This window comes from Felis catus, chromosome F2 (genome assembly GCF_018350175.1).
Source record: "Felis catus isolate Fca126 chromosome F2, F.catus_Fca126_mat1.0, whole genome shotgun sequence".
Lineage (NCBI taxonomy): Eukaryota > Metazoa > Chordata > Mammalia > Carnivora > Felidae > Felis > Felis catus.
In genome coordinates, this window is record NC_058385.1 from 19,440,041 (window position 1) to 19,461,513 (window position 21,473).

The 21,473-nt window shown below is 36.2% G+C and overlaps 1 long non-coding RNA gene and 1 other non-coding gene across 2 annotated transcripts in view; both read left to right on the forward strand.

Moving 5' to 3' along the window:
- The first annotated feature begins 245 nt into the window (after positions 1 to 245).
- Positions 246 to 21,473, forward strand: part of LOC123383127 — an 87,812-nt gene continuing 66,584 nt past the window's right edge. Inside the window, exon 1 of the long non-coding RNA XR_006592526.1 lies at positions 246 to 355. This is a non-coding gene — a long non-coding RNA (uncharacterized LOC123383127). The remainder of the gene's footprint in view (positions 356 to 21,473) is intronic.
- Positions 2,223 to 2,326, forward strand: LOC111558645. Its single transcript, XR_002739725.1, has one exon. It is a non-coding gene; the product is annotated as a U6 spliceosomal RNA (small nuclear RNA).

The window sequence follows — 21,473 nt, forward strand, 5'->3', positions numbered from 1 at the left end:
GTATTTTGTGTTTTTCCCCAAGTTTGGTCATTAAAGAAATGATCTGCTTTCTCATTATAATTGCATATGAGAAACTGATTTACTGTAGCTTTTAGGTAAAAAGGCCAAATTTAGTTGACTCATTTCAGAGAAATGTTTCTGTAATGAATTAGAGTAATTTATATTGTTTTAATAAACTGTAGTCATATTCCTGGTCGCCTTCAATGGTCTTTATATTAATAATTGTGTCATGTACTGTTTCTTATAGATCATGCCCCGTTTCTCCATCAGTAAAAAGAAGACGATGACAATGATCCTTCATGATGGTAGAGAAGTAAACACCTCCATTCGTGCTTGGTACCATGAATGGCACAAAGTAAGTAACGCTATTTATTATTATAAATAAAAATTGTCCGACATGCTTCAGATTTACAGGTAATATCACAAAGAATCAAAAAAGAAAGTAAAGGGAATTTTTGGAGATAGTATTTACACTACATGAGCGCCTATGCTGGTGCATTAAATATTATCTTTATTTACTCTTAACCCCAACCCTTTGAGATCATTGTATTAGCCAAGATAAGAAGTATGAAGTATCTAGCCCTCACCACATCCCAGCGGTTTAACGTACTGCGTATTTTCTTTTCACTCATGTCACTCAGACACGCTGAGAGCCAGCTGTTCCTGTAGAGTGCTCTGTCCTCTTCTGGGGCTCCACATGCTAACACTAGTCTTCTGTCTCCAGGGAGCAGATAGAGAAAAGAAGGCCGGATTAAAGAAAAGATCAAATTTAGGAGCAAAATCAGAACAGTGATGTCTGACTCTCTAACCTAGCTCTTTCTTAAATTGTACTATCTATTCCTTTCTGTGTTCCTATCATTTCACATGATGCATTTGGATTATTCATTCAACAAAGTTCTCCCCATTGGTTCACACAGTATGTTAGCTGAATGAGTTGAATATTTATTTTACTAACGTAAGTAGTCACTATTCACCTATAGGTATTACTCAGAAAAATAAGAATCTAAAACAACTTCCTCCAAATTAGTTTGATTCTATGGTTCTATAAATTTTGTGTTATATTATAGTGTAATTATGCTAGGATTTATTTATTATTTGAAATTAGGATTATTGTGTTTCCAATGAGAGTGAAAATATAACAAAATATTGGGTTATACTCTATTTTGTGCTTTTCTTCTTTTTAGTGTTTATTTCTTTATTTTTGAGAGACACAGAGACAGAGAGAATCCCAAGCAGTCTCCGTGCTCTATTTTGTACTTTTCTACTGAAGCGAAAAAGAGAAAGCTAGCCTTCATTTAGATTTAAACTTTAAAAACGAATTGTTTCTTCTCAAACTTCTCTTTTGCCACCCAGGAAAAGATGTAAATGGCAAGATTTCAGATTCTTCCTGGTAACTGAAATCCTGAACACTTCTTCCTTGAAAACACTGGAATTGATAGAGTAGGGTATTAGACACAAAGTACAGAAGAGATATTGGACTGGAGTGAAAAATTGAGATTATAAATTTATGAATTATTTCAAAACCAGGATTCAGATCCTGTGAGCCTCCAAGTAGGTTTAGAATAAAAAGCATAATCAGAATCCCAGAGGACATCAATACTTATTGTGCAGATACATGTCTTTTGAATTAACCCTACTTTAAATAGATGCTAACCATTTTAAGAATATTTGCAACCCTGGGGTCTCCTATCTATTGGGCCTATGCCCTAAAATGTCTAAAAAAAAATTTACTTGGACTCTAACTGTGTTGCATTTTTCAATTATCAAAGCAAAGTTGTGAAGTCTCCAAAATTTCTTTCTTGCTCACTCATGGAGAGTGAGCTTGTGTTTCACCTCAAGTACTTTAATTTTTACATTGAAAATAGTCTGCTTTTAAAACTTTGATGTTTTGTTGGTTTCAAATTGTTCTAAATGATCTGTGAAACAAAAGCAAAACTTGGACAGCTGCATACCCCTTATAGGACAAAATTGGATACAAGAATGAATGACCTTCCCTAGACACCTAAGGGCCAGTTCTGCTTTTGAGAGTGCATTCCCATATAGAATGTGTTTCACTGAACTCAGTTCACAAAGGAGAGAATTATACAAAGTAGCAGACAAGAGAGTTTAATTATCAAAGTGAACATGAGAATTCTAAAATCACTGAGGTGAGCCAAGAACAATAAACACAGAAGCAAGTTTTGTACATTCATTTCTTTGGTTTTTAGTTACTGTTAGTCAAGCTCATTTCTGCACCACATACACTAAAATTGGAAAGACACAGAGAAGATGAGTAGGGCCCCTGTACAATGATGATGCCCAAATTGGTGAAGTGTTCCATATTTAGCTACAGTTAGCCACATACTTTTCAAGTTATGTCTATACTACATGCACACATTACACAAGTGATGCTTCCTTTTATTTATATATTGTTTTGCAAAACACAGCACATTCAAACAGGATGTGGCAGAGTATTTGTCTAGAGAAAGAACAGACAAATCTTAGTTGTTTTTTTTTTTTGTTAACGTGCATTGTCTCATTTCATAGTCACCAGCCTGTGAGTACATGTTACTAGTGCTTCTATTCTAAGGGAGGAAATGAAAGATTGAAAAACCTAAACGATTTTTTTATTGAAGCACAATTGACATAAAATTTCCTATTATTTACAGGTGTACATCATACTTATTTGGTATTTTTATACATTACAAAATTATTCCCATGAGAAGTCTAGTTACCATCTGTCACCATATAAAGTTATCATAATATTGTTGACTATATTCCCTGTGCTATATTTTACAATGCCATGACTTATTTATTGTATAACTGGACGTTTTTTTCTTTGTTCATTCACTCCTATTAAAGCCAAGAATTCGTTTAAAGTCTTATGAGGCCAGGTGTCTCTTCATTAGCTTTTCTCTACCTACTATAGTCTTTATCTGACTCTCTTCTTTCCAGTACATGCACAGTCCATTTTTGAGCAAAATTTATTCCTGGGTAAAGAATATATACAACTTAGAGAACAGGCATGGCTGTTTATGGGCCATAAATGTGCCTGTTTCAGACATGATTATGTCTTAATAGGAAATTAAAAATGTGCAAGTACCATGGTGTAGGGTTTTTATTAGCATCCAATAAGTAGAAGGCTCAAAATGCAAATAGGGGTTGCTTGGATTCTAATAAATTCTTCTTGAGAAATAGTATGTCCCAAGTTTTAATGATACTTCAGATTAAAGTTAGACATTCCCATAATCTTATTTCAGCTAATGATATATGAAATCACTTCCTGTTAGAGCAACCATTTCCATAAATGCCAGTGTTTATGTTTCCAGTATTAAAAAAATTGCAACCGTCTTAGTCTCAGTGTACTCAAATTTAGTACCAGGTTGCCAGCTGAAACCCTGAAATGGTACCTGGCCACCTACCTTTATTCATAGACCAATAAAATCTAGAGCCTTAAAAATGCCATCACCTTGTTTGACTGCACTGAACTGTGAAACCTGGAAGGATGTAGAAACCAGAACAGGCTGCTAAAATGAAGTCATCTTGCTAAAGGGACAATCTGTAATGGGGCATTGTGCTGACAGGTCTGCAAGTCTATGGTCTACAGTTGGTGTGTATGTTTGAGTTCAAAACAGACCTTGTGTGTGACAAAAACAGCATTATTCTCAACAGTTGAGGGAACTTGATGGATACTGCTTCTCCAAACTCTGGAAAATTAAAATTGAGGCCCTATGGAAAGGTCTATTCACGTAGCACGCTCTGGTCTTGTAAAGAAATCATGGTGTATATAGAAAAAATGGTCTACACATGCTTGCTGAACTTGAAGAACTCTCTGTATATTCCAAATTAAAAAAAAGCTATTATAATATTTGTCTCCTGATCATTAAAAGGCTTATCTCAGTTTAAACTCTAAACCATATTTCATAATGCATTGCTTATAGTGAAAAAATTAAAATGATATTAAATAGCATTGACCCAAAAGTCTGGGTGGAATTGTTTATCTAGAACCTGATACTCTGTTGACAGAAATAGCATAGTATATTGAGTAGTTTCAGGAGACACAAAGGTTTCTTTTCTTCTTTTTTTTTTTTTTGTAATGCATACTTTATGCTCTTATGTGTAATGTTATATGATCAACATAAGGAGATTTTCACTTTGATTTTTTTTAATTGTCAAACAGAAGTATGCATGTGCCAAAAAATCTTTCATTTTCAAGTATTTGTTTATGGTAGATTTCCAGATACCTCAAAAATTAGACATGTTCCATGTTAACTTATAGATCAGACAATTCTTCTCCCCTAGTAAAAGCAGAATTTATTTTCCTCAGTGGAAAGGATTTGTCCTGACAGACTTTGACAGCCATCTTGGGTGGATGAAAATCAGAGAATAAGAACCATAGTCCTAGCTCTGCCAGGTTTGTTCATCCCTCTAGATGGGCTTTCCCATATGGAAGATGCAGGACTTGTAGTCCACAGTAATAGTTAATCTTTACTGAGAACTTGCTTTGTGTCAGGCACAATGGCTCTACATAGTCCCTCCTAATATTAATCCCATTTTATGGATGAGGACAATCGAGACACAGAAAGATAAAATAACCCTCATAAATAATTACAAAGAAAGCCTGAATTTGAACCAAGGCTCCACGACCCATGCAAAACTACAACTTATTCAGCCTTCCTGAACTGTTTTCGAGCTATGAACAAAATAAATGATCCTACATCTTGCCTTGTTATAGTTTGCTGTTTAAATCTTTGTGCTTGAATTAGGATTATGTTTTCCCACATGTATTTTTAAAAGTTTTAACGTTTATTTACTTATTTAGAGAGGCGGGGGGAGGGAGGGAAGGAAGGAGGGAGAGAATCCCAATGCAGGGCTCAAACCCCCAAACCGCAAGATCATGACCTGAGCCGAAACCAAGAGTCAGAGGCTGAACCAACTGAGCCACCCAGGTGCCCCTCCCATATCTTTTTAGAGTAAACACTCTGTTAAAGAGTTGGCATGTAAGTAGGGTCATATTAAGCACTGTACTGTCAAGTTAAAGACAGCTTCTTTTTCTATTCTTTAGTTCTTTTGAGAAGGAAGAGCTGACCTACTTCCTGTATTTACAACCAAGCAAAGAGGAAGGACTTAATAGTCATAAAAAAGAAAATAATGTCAGGAAAAAAAATGAAAAACTAACATGGCCTATTTCCATATCCAAGTAGCAGGCTTATTCAAAAATAAATCACGTTCTTTCAATTTGCCTTGTCCAGCATCGGGAGATACAAAAGCCAAACAAACTTCCTGGTCATTTTTAAAGTTATATCTAATAGAAGCAAATTCTAGTTGAATATATATGGATAGATAGAGTTAATTTTATGGCATAAAGTCACGTGGAATAGATGAATAGTTAGTAATTTAGATGGCTCCAAGAGCTCTGAAGTGCCCCAAATCACACCCTAAATTAAAAACACTAGTTCAGTCGAAATGGAAACACTGGCTGAACCTAATAAAACCAATCAATTATTCTGGACTTTAGATGTGAAAAGCAAAGTTATCAGCTGTTATTTGGTTTAAAGAAAAGTTTTAAATTTGACCAACATACGTTTTTAAAATTTTCCTGCCTTTTGCCAGCTCCAAATGGAGAACTCCAGTCCATTTCATAAGCTTTTCAGTGCGCTCACAAGTAGGTCCTATCAGAAAAGAAAGTTACAAGCAAGTATCCCAAATGAACATGGATGCAAAATCCTCAACAGAATATTAGCAAACTGACTTCAACAATACATTAAAAGAACCAACCATACAGCGGGATCAAGTAGGGTTTACCCTGAGATGCAAGGATGTTTCAACATCTGCTAATCAATCAATGTCATACATCACAGTAACGAAACCAAGGATAGAAATCATAGGATCTTTTCATTAGATGCAGAAAACCCATTGACAAAATTCCACATCCATTCATAATAACTCTGCAAACTGGTTATAGAGGGGATACACCTTAACAAAATAAAGGCCATATACAACAAATTCACAGCCAACATATACAACATATACAAAAAATCCACAGTCAACAGTGAAAAGCTTTTCCTTTAAGATCAGAAACAAAACAAGGATGCTCACTCTTAACCACTTTTACATACTACTGGAAGTGCTAGCCAGAGCAATTAGACAGAAAAAATAAAGGCATCCAAATTAGAAAGGAAGAAGGAAATTGTCACTATTTGCAGACGACATGATATTATATGTAGAAAACCCTAAAGACTGTACCAAAAAACTTATTAGAACTTAGTGAATTCAGTCAGGTCACAAGATCTAAAATCAATAAATAAAAATCAGCTGTGTTTCTATAAGTCAACAATCAACTATAAGAAAGGGAAATTAAGAAATGATTCCATCTATAATTTCATCAAAATGAATAAAATACTCAGGAATAAATTTAAGCAAGAAGATAAAATATCTGTACATTAAAACCTGTAAGATATTGATAAAAGAAATTGAAGGAAACACAAATAGCAAACAAAAGGAAAGACATTTCATGTTCATGTATTAGAAGTAATATTGTTAAAATGTCCATACTATCCAATGCAATCTAGAAACTTGATGCAATCCCTATCAAAATTCCAACGGCATTTTCCACAGAAATAGACTAAACAATCTTAAATTTGGTATGGAACCAGAAAAGACCTGAAATATCTAAAGCAATCTTGAGAAAGAACAAGAAATCTAGAAGCATCACTCTTTTTAATTTCAAATTATACTATAAAGCTATATCAAAGCAATATGGGGCATCTAGGTGGCTCAGTTGCTTAAGCTTCTGACTCTTGACTTTTGGTTCTGGTCATGATCTTATGGTTGTGGGATTGAGCTCTGCATTGGGCTCTGTGCTGAGCGTGGAACCTGCTTGAGATTCTCTCTCTTTTTCTCTTTCTGCCCCTCCCATTCTTGTGCTCTTTCTGTCTTTCAAAATAAATAAATAAACACTAAAAACAAAAAACAAAACAAACAAACAAAAAAAAAACCCAAACAGTAGCATATTGGCATAGAGAATAGAGAGCTCAGGAATAAACCCATACAAATGTGGTCAATTAATTTATGACAAAGAAGTCAAGAATGTACAACGTGGAAAGAATCGTGTCCTTCGCAAATGGTGTTGGGGAGCCTGGGTGGCTTAGTTGGTTAAGTGTCCAAGTCTTGGTTTCGGCTCAAGTCATGAACTCACAGTTTGTGAGTTCGAGCCCCTCGTAGGGTTCTGTGCTGTCAGTGTGGATGGATCCTGCTTGGGATTTTCTTTCTCTCCCTCTCTCTCTGGCCCTCCCCTGCTTGTACTCATTCTCTCAAAATAAATAAATAAACTTAAAAAAATGGTGTTGGGAAAACTGGACAGTCACATGTAAAAGAACAAAACCAGACTCCTATCTTATACTATATGGGAAAATCAACTAGAAATGGATTAAAGACTTGAATATAAAATCAGAAACCATAAAACTCCTGGAAGAAAACATGGGGGTTAAGCTCCTTGACATTGATCTTGGCAATAATTTTGTGGATTTATCACCAAAAGCAAAGTCATCAAAACCAAAAATTAACAAGTAGGACTACTTCAAAATAAAATACTTCTTCACAGCAGAGGAAACCATCCACAAAACGCAAAAGCAATCTATAGGATGGAAGACAATATTTTCAAATGACTTATCTGAGAAGGGGTTAGCATCCAAAATATATATAGAACTCATACAACTCATAGTGCAAAAACATTTTTTTAATAGGCAGAGGCACTAAATAGACATTTTTGCAAAGAAGACAAATGGCCAACACGTGCTGAAAAGATACTCAACATCACTAATCATCAGGAAAACGACAAATCAAAACCACAATGAGTTATCACCTCAAGACTTTCAGACTATCTTCAAAAAGACGAAGGATAGCAGGAGTTTGCGAAGATGTGGAGAAAAAGGAACCCATGTGCAATATTGGTGGGAATGTAAATTGGTGCAGACACTATGAAAAACAGTATAGAAGTTCCTCAAAATATTAAAAATAGAACTACCGTATGATTCAGCAATTCCACCTCTGGGTACATATCAAAGGAAATGAAACCACTACTTGAAAGAAATATCAGAAACTCCATGTTCACTGCAGCATTATTTACAGTAGCCAAGACATGGAAACAACCTAAGTGCCTGTCGATGGATGGACACAAAAAGAAAATGTGGGGTATATGTGTGTATATATGTGTGTGTGTGTGTGTGTGTGTGTGTGTGTGTGTGTGTGTGTATGTATGTATTTATATATACATATAAATATATAAGTAAATATATAAATACATATATATATGTGTGTGTGTGTGTGTGTGTGTGTCAGACAGAAAAACAAATTCTGTATAATCTCACCTATATGTGGAATCTAAAAAGGCCAAACTCAGAAACAGAGAACAGTTTGGTGGTTGCTAGAGGCAGGTGGTGGGGGCTGGGGGAAATGGGTGAAGGTGGTCAAAAAGTACTAACTGCCACTTATAACGTAAATTCTTGGGATGTAATGGACAGCATGGTGACTATAGTTGACAATACTGTGTTTTATTTTTGAAAGTTTCTAAAAGAGTAGATCTTAAAAGTGCTCATTGCGAGAAGAACCAATTGTAACTATGAGGTGGTGGCTGCTAACTAAACTGAGTGGGATGATCATTTCACAATATGCACATGTCTCAAATAATTACGTTGTACAGCTTTAATAGTATCATGTTCCATGTCAGTTATATCTCAATAAAACTGGAAAAGATGAAATTCCAAAATAATCAATTTAGAAAGAAAAAAGTATGCGTAAGCTGAAAAAGTAGATTGGAATAAATCATGCAGACTAAAGTTTATAGAGGAAAAGAAAAAAATTAAAGAGAAACACATGTAAGAGACCAACAGGAGGTATGATAGAGGGTCTAACAACATGCGTGGTGTGTTTCTAAAAGAACAAGAATGGACTACAAAAGATACTTGGTGATAAGAATAAGAATTTCCACACCAATGGGGAAATCAAGTCTGAGATTCTAAAGTGTATTCCAATAAGAATCTTTTTAAACATTTTTTTAACGTTTATTTTTGAGAGAGAGACACAGAGCACGAGTGGGGAAGGGGCAGAGAGCGAGGGACACACAGAATCCGAAGCAGGCTCCAGGCTCTGCACTGTCGGCACAGAGCACAACGTGGGGCTCGAACTCACAAGCTATGACATCATGATCTGAGCTGAAGTCGGATGCTTAACTGAGCCAACCCGGCGCCCCAAGAATTTTTTTGTTCAGTGAGGAAAAATAGCATACCAAATCACGATGGGGTAAACAAACAAAAGTGAAAAGAGAAGACAGAGAAAAATTTCGAAAGCAGCCTGAGACAAATAGCACAGTATTCACAGAGGGGCAACAATAGTATAAACAGCTGAAAATAGAAAAAAAAGAAAAAAGAAATAAAAAAATAAGACAATGGAATATTTAAAGTGCTAAAGGAAAATAATTTGCAACTGAAAATTTTATAACCAAAAAAACTGTACTTCAGAAATGAAGGTGAAATAAAAATATTTTTAGACAAATCAAAACAGAAAATTCATTACCACCTACACGCTATGCAGGAAATGCTGAAGGGTGCTCTTTAGTCAAAAGAAAAATGATTCCATCTGGAATATCAGTAGTGCAGACACCAGTCGACTTACAGTATAAACTACCATACTGTGATCTGAGGAATTTCTTTTTACCTCTAATGATTTTTGCTTTATAAATTTTAATTCCATATCATTTAAAGCATAAACACATATGAATGCCATAACTTCTTGATAAATGTCATCTTTTAACCCTGAGTTTTCATGCTCAGTCCAACAGAATGCTTTTTTACTCAGAAACATATTTAAGTAGTTATCACGGTTACCAGTGCAGGTATTAATAAATTTATTTTTGTCCATTCATTTGGGGTAATTTGTCTGTTATGTGTATCTAGTAATAAAAAATGCAACTGATTTTTTTAAATTGGATTTTTAGAATTTGTGCCTTTCTATATTTGAGGATTTAATTCATCCCACTTATTATGTTTATTGACCTGTTTGACCCTTCCTTGCCATTTTTCTGCAGGTTTTATATTTGCTGTGTCTGAATTTCATATTCTTATTGGTAGTTTGATTACTCAATTTATTCTATTCCTTTTGTCATCTCATGGGCTTAAAACTGTGTGTGTGTGTGTATCTTTTTTACTCTAGATTACACTCATAACTTTTTACAAATGAATTTAATTTGTCGTTCAATATCAAGGATTAAACTATACTTGCACAGTCCTCTAATGAAACAAGACAGTCATGTTATTACCTATCCTCTTCACCATATCTAATTAAAATCAAATTGAAATTTATTTCCAGGTTGGTTTGATTTGTTTGCATTTGCATCATGGCCCTATCAGTTTAGAAATCTTTTCTTATGTTGTATTAAATTTCAGATTTACACTGGCAGAGATTGCTTAGGTATCCCCACAGGTTTTCTTTTTCTTTGCTCCTCGTTTTTTCTTATATTGCGTGTACACTCTCTTTTATCTGCTCTTCCTCTCGCCAGATTCTATTGCCAAAAAATTTTGTTCAGAGACAGCGAGTATGTACTTTCTAAGTAGCAGTACATCTGAAATATATGTTTTATGCATATGTACTGTCTTCCCTTAGCACTTTAGGGGTGTCTGAGTGGCTTAGGGGTGCCTGAGTGGCTCAGTTGGTTAAGCATCTGACTCTTGATTTCGGCTCAGGTCGTGATCTCACAGTGGTGAGATAGAGTCCTGCATCAGGTTCTGTGCTGACAGTGTGGAACCTGCTTGGGATTCTCTTTGTCCCTCTCTCTGTCTGCCCCTCTCCTGCTCATGTGTGCATGCGCTCTCTCTCTCTCTCTCTCTCTCTCTCTCTCTCTCTCTCTCTCTCAAAAAAAAAAAAAGACAAAAAGGTAAAAAAAAAAGTTGAGCCTTTCTGGAGGGACCAAATAAAATGAATGGTGCTACACGCTGGTGGACATCGTGAGTCTCAGTGCTATAGATTCTACTGCCATTTCCATCATAACCTTGTGCAGAAGGCTCACCTCAGGGTTCGTCAATACAGATACGACGATTTGGAAGCCTGGTTGACTTATTTATCATTAGGTTTTGTGCAGTTGATCAATGTGTGGCAGCACGTCTAGATTTAATAGAAAGCATCAGCAAGGAATCATTGTCACTGACATCCATCTCGTGACCACCTCGTGCACCCCCTTGTTAAGTCAACTAATAGACATTACTTCTGTGAGAAAGGTTCAATTATGGGAGTGGTGCTTGCTACAAGCACTCACTGGTCAGGCAGGAAGCACTGTTCACATTTTCAATTTTAAACTTCTTTGAAGGAAGCTGTGAGACGGAGTTTCGAGTACGAGGCACTGAAACAAATTAACAGCGACGCTTTTGCCTCGCCGCGATTGTCCCCCATTCAAGTCTGCAGTTTTTCAGTTTCTTATTGTTTGCCTCTCGCTAGCATTTTCACCTAAAAGATACAAAAGCATGATTTTTTCTTAAAGAAATGTAAGGCTACATCCCTGGTTCAAAATGCTCCAAGACTATTCATCATGAACTAATATTTTTAAAACAAAATGCAGTAGTCTCTATGCCCCTGTTGTGATATCTAACTATTTCCAACTGAGCATTAGTCATTTGTCCTGGGATTTTCCACAGTATTTTCCATGCACTTCCATATGTTCTTCTAGTTATTTAGTTTCTTGGTTTTCTCCCCTAGTATTTTGTGTAAGGAAAATTTCTCACAATAGACACTATGTACTCCAATTTTGCAAAGTTCCTATAGCAAGCACATGTGTAATTGAATAACCAGATGCATATTTGCAGGGTTTGTTTTTGTTTTTGGTTTTGGCCTTAATGAAGAGATAACATGATTTAAGAATTTATATTTGGAAAGTATATCTGGAAATTTCTAATAAACCAGCCACTATAAAAAATTCACATCATAGAAAACTTGTCTTCATTATGTCAGCATTTCACTGTATTTCACTACATCTCTGTTTAAAGAGAACAGACCAAAAAAAACAAAAAACAAAATAACAAACAAACAAACAAAAAACCCCACCACTGCATTATTTGCATTTAGCATTTCTTTGAGCTTTATTAAGAAGCAAAATGTTTGCCATACTGCCACTGGCCTTTTTATGCTGGCAAAAATACAAACTATATTACAAAAACAAATTAAGATTGAGTGAAAAATAAGCCATAGAGACACAAAAGGCCCTAATGATTTTGTCATTCAGTATCAGTGTTGCAAGTGATTAAAAACAGAGAGAGACTAATTGGTTCATGGCCTTAATTTTATTGTTTTCATGAAATCCACAAAACCTCATCCTTTCAACCAAACATTTGCTTGGAACTTTTGAAACTGATTTGAAACTTAGGATTTCTTTCCTTGTTTAATCCTTTTCTTCTTTACAGTACCTGGAAGGCCTTCGTAGGTCACATTTTCTTAATTCATCTGAAGTAGGAAACTCCTTTCTTTACATATTACTTGTGCTATTCATTCCCATTTGCTAAAGAGAACTCTCCAGGAGAGTAATAGCAAATAAATAAATGAATAAAGAAACAAACAAATACTACCAACAGAACAGCACTTGTGCAATGCATCTAATTTCATATTTATCTCAGCCCAGAGAGCACATTTTGGTTTGTTGTGTCTCCAGCTGAATGAATGGAAACCTGGATTCATCAGAGGTGCAGATGTATTGTCTGCTTTCAGCGTTTCTACCCTGGAAATAGGACTTTAAAAAATTACTGGCAATGATGCTTCATTCAGTACAACAGCAGGGGAGCTTCGCTCTAAATAGGGAAAACTTTGCAACAATTAATGCTGTAAGATAATGAGAGGGACCGCCTCTATGATCATAAATTCTGGGTCTCCAGGGAGTGTTCGGCAACCCCTTATTGGGAAAATTGCAGAGTTCAACAAGATAATCATTAAGGGTCTCCTGACTGTTATTTCTATGACACACTCACCATGTCGGCAGTGGAAGATAGAGAAGAAAAAGATATGAAATATACATTGAACAGTCTCACTTCATGAACTCAAGGAATTTACTCTCCCACCTGGTAGACGAGACAAACAGAACAATAGCTTCAATGCTAATGTCCCTGGCAGTGACCAGTGTTCTGGGATTTCAGAGGTAGCCAGAACTAATGAGAAGTGATGCAAACTGGTTAGTGTTTAACTGCAAGCTAGATTGTTGACTGGTGTAAGAAAAATGGTACAGATTAACCAGGCAGGATTGAAGAAACCATCTTCCAGGTAGAATAACAAGGAGTAAAGAGGAGGAGGGAATAAGCATTGCGTGCAAGAAAACCTGTTGGGATGAGTTAGGAAAACAGATCCCAGGAATTATTTTACTCTCCATCTCATTCTACTGTCAGAGGCAATGAAATTGCCTGAAACAATGTCTGAAACATTCAAATTTGGGGACTTCCCAAAGTATTGCATTAGGGCTGACCACCGTCTATATTCCATCCTCTAGCATCACCCTCTACCCCCAAGCCAACATCATAAAGGATAGAACCACCACCATTCATGGAAGTTCATGGATCTCTACATAGAATTTGTTAAGGAGATTCCAATACCAATTCGCTTTGTCATTTTTACTGCATGGACACGAACAAAGTTGCTGACATGTGCTTGAGCAGAAACCAAACAAAAACAACAAATAATGGCTAAATGGGTAAATAGAAGGTGTGATTTTACTGTGTGTACAAAAAGAAGTCTTTGTCCCCAAATCATCATATTTCTGTAAGTCAGTATGATCAAAACACAGTAGCAATTCTCTGCTATGATTCTTTGTTATTTGAAGGATTAATTAGCTATAAAATGGTACATTGATATTTTAAATACAGGAAAAATGCTGCACACCCAATGATGGTTTGTGGTGCTCTCTTTCAGCTTAAAAAATAGCTTGTTTTTCTTAAAGTAACTGGCCTTTGAAATCATATTTTGCCGGCCACAAATTGGTGTTAGTTTACATATAAGCCAGACGTCCAATGCTGACTTCAGAGGTTAACTATTGAAGGGTGAGTCAACAGAAGCCTGCGTATAAGAACATTATAATAAAAAGCAAGTCACAGAGATCAGATTCTCATCAGGAAAACCTCCGTCTCTTTATAATTTCTGTGCAACATTGTTTTGAGTAACCTTTGAAATCCTGACGGGGGGAAAAAACAAACCAGGCTTTGGCTGACATTTACAGCAAAATCAGATCCTTCATCACAACTGGAGGGTGTATAATGAGTGGGTGTTTTAGCGTAGACAATGGAGGGAGTTCTTCAAGTCTGTTTTACATCAGCTCATGTTGGCAGGTAATGCCCTTATTGCTGCCACTGTTTTGTTAAGAAGGAAGAATGTGGTGTAAATCCCCTTAAAATTAAAAATAAGGCACCAACTCTCCCACCCCACAACATGAGTTCATTTCACTAAAATGACTTCTTTTAGAATGGTTAAGGAAGGTCTCAGACCCACACCTTGCTCCACCCAATTACTGGAAACCTTTTATTTTTTTTTCCTCTGTGGGCTTCATGGTGACAGCCTTAGAGTGGAATGTGAATGCCTTTTCTATAACCTAAGCAATGAATCATACCAGATTTGTGAATAATGCTTAGGCTCAATTTGAGACAGAGGCAAACAAGCCAGAAAAACCAGTGTCAAGAGAACTTGAACTGAATCAGACAAGGTTATTTACTGTCAACATTTGAATCAAAGGCAGCCAAAAATCCAAGGTGAAGGCATGCTGTCCCTAAAGATTACAGTCAGACACTGAATCAAAACCAATTCCTTGTATTTCTAAATCAATGTAGTAGTTATGGTATCTATTTGATTTTTATAAATGCTTGGCTGGCTCCTATCAGGAGAGCATAAGTTCACACGGAAAATACAAGCGGTAATAATCAATAGCTTTTGGAGTGAAGAATGAAATCGTCTATACAGTGAGCCGCCATTCTGAAACCACCTCTGAGGAATTGCAAGGACACATGAGAAAAGCAATTGCCTTTCAAAACAAATGCAATAAATGTCACCCCACCGATTTTAAAAAGCTGAGAAAGTTTAAGAATGATCTCTAAGTAATTCAATTTTTACAAACTTTAAGCAAGAACGTTTTGATGCTAAAGTAAATGGCTTAATGTTTCTAGAAACTTACATAGCAAAACCAGGGATACATGCATCCTGTCTTCCCTTGAAACACAGCCTCCGAAAGGCAATTCTAACTTTAGACATTTAGTACACAAATTTCTATAATGATCATAAAATTAAGAAGCAAATGTGTAAAGCTAATCACTAATTTGTTTCTGGTTTCTAGTTTTCTCCTTTTTCTGACTTTGATGAATCGATAAATAAGTTCTTATCATTCCAGGTACCTACAGAACATGCAAAATGGTCAAGAAGCCAAAGGGAAGAACATTAATCATTCTCTGTTTTGTCCATTTTTCTGCCCTGTCCTTGTGGGCATTTTCATCATCCTAGAGGAGGTATTTGTGAGTTAGTTTATCTTGGAGATCCTTAGACCATGCCACATAACAGAACAGAAAGTCCTCTAGAATGACCATCACTAAACTAATAACGACTACCATTTATCTGGCCCTTAATATGTGCAAGACAAAATACGAGCAGTCTACATACAGCGTTGCATTTGTCTCTTGAAAGTGTCCTAAGAGGTGGATTTTATTATCTTTTTTAATTTTTTAATATTGATTTTTTTATTTTTGAGAGAGAGATAGAGGCAAAGCGTGAGCTGGGGAGGAGCAGAGAGAGACAGAGACACAGAATCCGAAGCAGACTCCAGGATCTGAGCTATCAGCACATAGCCTGGCGTGGGGCTTGAACTCACGACCATGAGATCATGACCTGAGCCAAAGTCAGACACTTAACCAACTGAGCCACCGGGGTGTCCCAAGGTGGATCTTATTATTATGCTCAGTTGCTGAGGAGGAAAGAAAATTAGAATTCCTAAGTAAATTACCCAAAGAGAGAAAACAAGGTGAGGAAATAAGAGACAAAGTTAGGATTCAAACCCAGGCTCATCTATTTGGGTGTCTACAGTTTTAACAATTATATGATATTGACTGTATATTGCTACAGTATTTGATTGTTTGCGGTGAGCACAAAATTGGTATATGAAGGGTGTATACTCTAGACACAGGGTATATTTGAGACTGTAAAGATAATCCAATTTGATGGGGTTAGAGGCAATGCGTAGTATATACAGAAGAAAGAGAAAAAAGAAAAATAAAGGTTTTGGTACCTAAGATAGAAAATGGTGAAACTAATGCATAGAACTGACCATAAGTCATCTATCCAATTTTTTCCAACCACAAATACCTGAGCATTTATTAACTACTGTGTGTTGTACATCACCACAAAAGACATAAGCAGAAGTCTAATTGGGTTACTGCCTAACTTGTAAGCGCCAGAGTACAGGGAAAATTTCCGAATGCCTTCAGAGAGGAACAAGCACACTAATAGCAAGAAACCACTTTTGAATGTGAAATGTGATGTATATGGCCTCCACTTAATGGGCACTAAGTAAGAAAGAAGAGACTATAAGCAAAGAGGATCAGTACAAGTAAGACTAAGTGAATCCAGGGGAACCTGTGTGGCTCAGTCGATTAGGCAGCTGACTCTGATTTTGGCTCAGGTGAAGATCTCACAGTTCATGGGATGGAGTCCCAAGTCAGGCTCTGTGCTGACAGCACGGAGCCTGCTTAGGATTCTCTCTCTCCTTCTCTCTCTCTCTCTCTCTCTCTCTCTCTCTCTCTCTCTCTCTCTGCACCTCCCCTGCTCATGCTCGCTCTCTCTCTGTAAATACATAAATAAATAACCATTAAAAAAAATACTGAATGAAACCAAGCTCAAATGGAATGGAGAACCCAGAACTGGTTGCTAGAAAGAGAGCAACTTAAGAAACATGTGTCCAGTATTTAAGTAATGAATCTTAGACATGCTAGAAAAAGATGAGGAAGTGGTTGTCATAAAGGCTGAAAAGCAGCAATTAGAACAGAATAATTTCTATCCTGTTTTATTTAATTTTCTATTCATAAAAACCAAAATAAGTAAGGAAGTGGATTGGAATTAATTGTTCCAACAATGTCTTTTTTCTTTAAATATTATTTATTTATTTTGAGAGAAAGAAAGTGCACATGTGAGTTGTGGGGGGGAAGTGTAGAGAGAGAGCGACAGAGAGAATCCCAAGGAAACTCTTCACTGTCAGCACAAAGTCTGACATGGCGCTCGATCTCAGGGCTGTGAGATCATGACTGTGAGATCATGACCTGAACCGAAATCAAGAGTCAGCTGCTTAACCAACTGAGCCACCCAGGCACCCCCAACAAACACTTCTTGACTGCGCACATTTCAGGGCAGTGTGGGTGGGTCATGCTAAAATGAATGCATCATACAACCTCATATCAAAAAAACAACCTGATTAAAAAATGAACAGAAGACTTGAATAGACACAGTCTATATCTTCAAGAGGTTCCCACTCCAGTAAGCGAGATATGGCCAAATACTCACACCATTCTTCAGGGCATAATAAAGAAAGTGCCGCAGACAGGTAGAAAGTGTAATGGGTGCTCAGAATTACTTGCCAAGGTGACCAGAAGATAACATAAAAGGGCTGATATTTGAGCTGTGCTTGAAAGAAAGGGCAAGATTAAAGAGATGTAGATGATAGGAGAGTTTCCATGCAGAAGAAGTCAGTGAAGTCAGAAACACCAGGAAGAATAGATATTTTGAGTGAAACACAATTCTGAGCATATAAATACATGCTGGGGAAAAGCAGCTAAAGTTGGAAGAGTGTGGTAGGAATTGATCTGGAACTGCCTTAAATGCTAGGGAAAAGCAGCTAAAGTTGGAAGAGTGTGGTAGGAATTGATCTGGAACTGCCTTAAATGCTACTGGGCCTCCTTTAGCAAATACTTGCCTTAAGTCCTTCCTTTGAACTTGATGTAGAAGAGGCAAGTTTAGCAGAGAGTAGCAAAATGCAATTTATGCTTGCAGATAATTAACTGACAAGTGCTTTTCAACTACAGGCACAATTTTGAGTATTTTGATCTGTGTGAGTATGGAAGTTTTACATGGATCCCAGTTTGTGGCAAACATAATGCTAAGCAGCAACTAGATTAGGCTTTTAAGAAATTTAGTATGAAAATCACATTTCTGAAACTTGAAGTGTGTCAATTAATACATACAATTTAGTGTCATGTCATGTGTAGATTCAGAGAATGATGAAAACATTTGGTAATAAATGAATTCTCCCCCCCAAAAAAGAAGGTGAAGAAATTTATTTTCAGTCCAGTTCCAGGAAACTAGAATAGCAGGAGTTTGGAAAGTAAACACAAGTAAAATTGTAGTCCAAATAGGATTTTTATTGTATTGTAAAGAAAAAGTAAGCAACTCTGTTTTATTTTATTTTTAATTTTTATTTTTTTATTTGAGAGAGAGAGAGAGAGAGAGAGACAGCAGGGGAGAACAGTAGAGGGCGAAAGAGAGAATCTCAAGCTGACTCCTTGCTCAACATGGAGCCTGATGTGGGACTTGATCCCATGACCTTTGGATCATGAGTTGAAATCAAGAGTCAGACGCTCAACCGACTGAGCCACCCAGGTGCCTCCAGCTCTGTTTTAGAAATATATGTGAGTCTATAGAGGTGTTTGTATGTGTATGTGAAAATACCCTCACACAACAGTACTTCTCCATATTGCTGAGATTGTTTTATTTTGTAATAACCATCTTCCTGTGGATAAACAGCATGGGAAGAATGGAAGCCAGATGTTTACATGAAGTCCAGCCAAGAAAAGATGTCCATAACCAATTATTTTGACTGCTTATATATAAGAAAATATGAATTATCTTCAATAAGATAAATCCCAAAGCTAATTGGTTTAAAAAATTATATCCTTGAGGCGCCTGGGTGGCTCAGTCGGTTAAGCGGCCGACTTGGGCTCAGGTCATGATCTCGCAGTTTGTGAGTTCAAGCCCCTCGTCGGGCTCTGTGCTGACAGCTCAAAGCCTGGAACCTGCTTCAGATTCTGTGTCTCCCTCTCTCTCTCTCTGCGCCCCTCCCCCACTTGTGCTCTGTCTCTCAAAAATGAATAAATGTAAAAATAAAAAAATTAAAAAAAATTATATTCTCATATAATCCAAGAAGCTAAATTGATAGTTCCCTTTATTATTGACTTAATTAAACCATCATCAGTATTATAATTTTAAATCTTATGCAAAAGAAATTATTAGTAAACATTTTAAATTTATATTCTAGATGTAATATGGTCTGACAACAACTATTGTGTAATTTAAAACTGAGGGTCCTTGGAGCACATGGGTGGCTCAGTCAATTAAAAGCACAACTCTTGGTTTCAGCTCAGGTCGTGATCTCATGGTTCCTGAGTTCGAGCCTTGTATCAGGCTTTACACTGACAGTGTGAAGCCTGCTTGGGATTCTGTCTCTCTCCTCTCTCTCCACCCGTCCTGCATGCTCTCTCTCTCAAAATAAATAAATAAACTTAAAAAGTAAATAAACAAAACAGATAAAACTGGGGGTCCTATAATTGAAATTAAACCTAAATTTACCAAAGTTCAAATTAAAGTTCAAAATCTTGCAAATATTTAATTCAAAATTAGCTCAATTTTATTCTTCAGATTTATCATGAAAGCAAAAGATGACAATGTGGGTAATTGCCATCAGAAATACTTTTATTTCTGTAGAGATATTATACTGTCTTCTCCATTTTTGTGCGTGCCCTCAAAAGATGTCATAGTCAGCCAGAAAGAATAGCCCCTGCATTAGCGTGGGCATACCACAGGTTATTGTATCATTGCTTCCATTGCTCTAGGATACGGAGTAACATTTGCTGATTCAGAAATTGCAATTAAAATATTGTAAGGGCAAACAAAAGGGAATATTTTAATAAAAATGTGTTGGCCCCTTAGCACTGCACATATTCTGTCGGATCATATAAAAAATCATGCTTTGTACCATATACCAATGATGTGTTGAATCACAGCAACAACAACAACAAGTATTTTAGTTCTTTGGTACTCTGAACAGTGGCCTTACAATATGGATGAAACCAGAGGACATTAAACTAAGTGAAATAAGACAGTCACAGAGGTTAAACACTGAATGATTCCACTTATACAAAGTACCTAAAATAGCCAAACTCATAAAAGAAGAGAGTAGCATGGTGATTGCCAGGATCTGTCAGGGAGGGGAAAATGGGGAAATGAACCTCAATGGGTATAAAGTTTCAGTTACACAAGATGAATACACTCTAGAGATCTGCTGTACAAGAGAGTACTTACAGTTAATAATATGGTATTGTGCACTTTAAAACATGTGAAGACGATTGATTTCCTGTTAAGTATTCTCACCACACACAAGTAAAAGAACACAAGGAAATTTGGGAAGCTACTTGAAATGTTCAGTACCTGCATTGTAGTGATGGCATCTTGGGTGTATGCAATGTCCAAACTCATCAACATATAAAATATGTGCAATTTTTGTGTATCAGTTATACTTCAGTAAAATTAAAAAAAAAACAAATTGTCTTCTGGATTTTTAAAAATATTTTAGTGACATTGAAGAAAACATAAAAATTATTTTCTTGTCCAAATACAAACTAAACTTTGCTCATTTATCTGCATGTTTGATTGATAGTGCAAATGTAAATTTTGGCAATTTCTGTTTAGTCTATAGGTTTCTTACTTCTCTTTAGAAAAGAAAAAGATCCTGCAAATTCCTGCATACCTAGCACACAACATTGCTAGATAGGGATGTGATTTGCTTACTGATGATATTTAAGTTTCCATAATGATAGCTTAGGGTCGCTTTTCAGTTTCTTCAAAATGTGCAGAAGTAATTAATGAAATTTTGACTTGACACAAATGAAAGAAGTTACTCTCCTTAGACATATGTCTACAAGATGGCTCGCATTGCTAGACATAAAAAAGATGTTTAAATGTGGGCCTGCTGTAATATATTTTCAAAATATGGGACAATAAGATGTTCTCTAATTCAACATATTGAGAACGAGAGTGCAGAAAAAGATAACAGTCAAAAAGAAAAAGATAATAGTCAAACATAAATTTATATGTTGAATCTCCAAAATTGCTTGTTGATCTTGGAAGAGGGCAGAGAAGCCTAAAAAGGATGAACTGATTGCAGTTGAATTGTTCGATACTATCTGTAGATGGTTAAACTCACACAGCAAAAAATGACTTCTTTTAGGGAAAAAAGCCTGCTTCAGAACTCAAAAAAAAAAAAATGTAAGCAGTGAAGGGCAGGCAAAATAAGCAAGAGTTTTTCAACTTCTTTACTAAAACTTCAAGTTCATTTCACAAGTTTAAATTATCTATGTAATAAAAATAATAATAAACATTTGCCTGGAGAAAGAAAATTATAACTTAGGATGACATTCACTGTGCCTCCCAGGGTTTAAAATTGATGGACATTT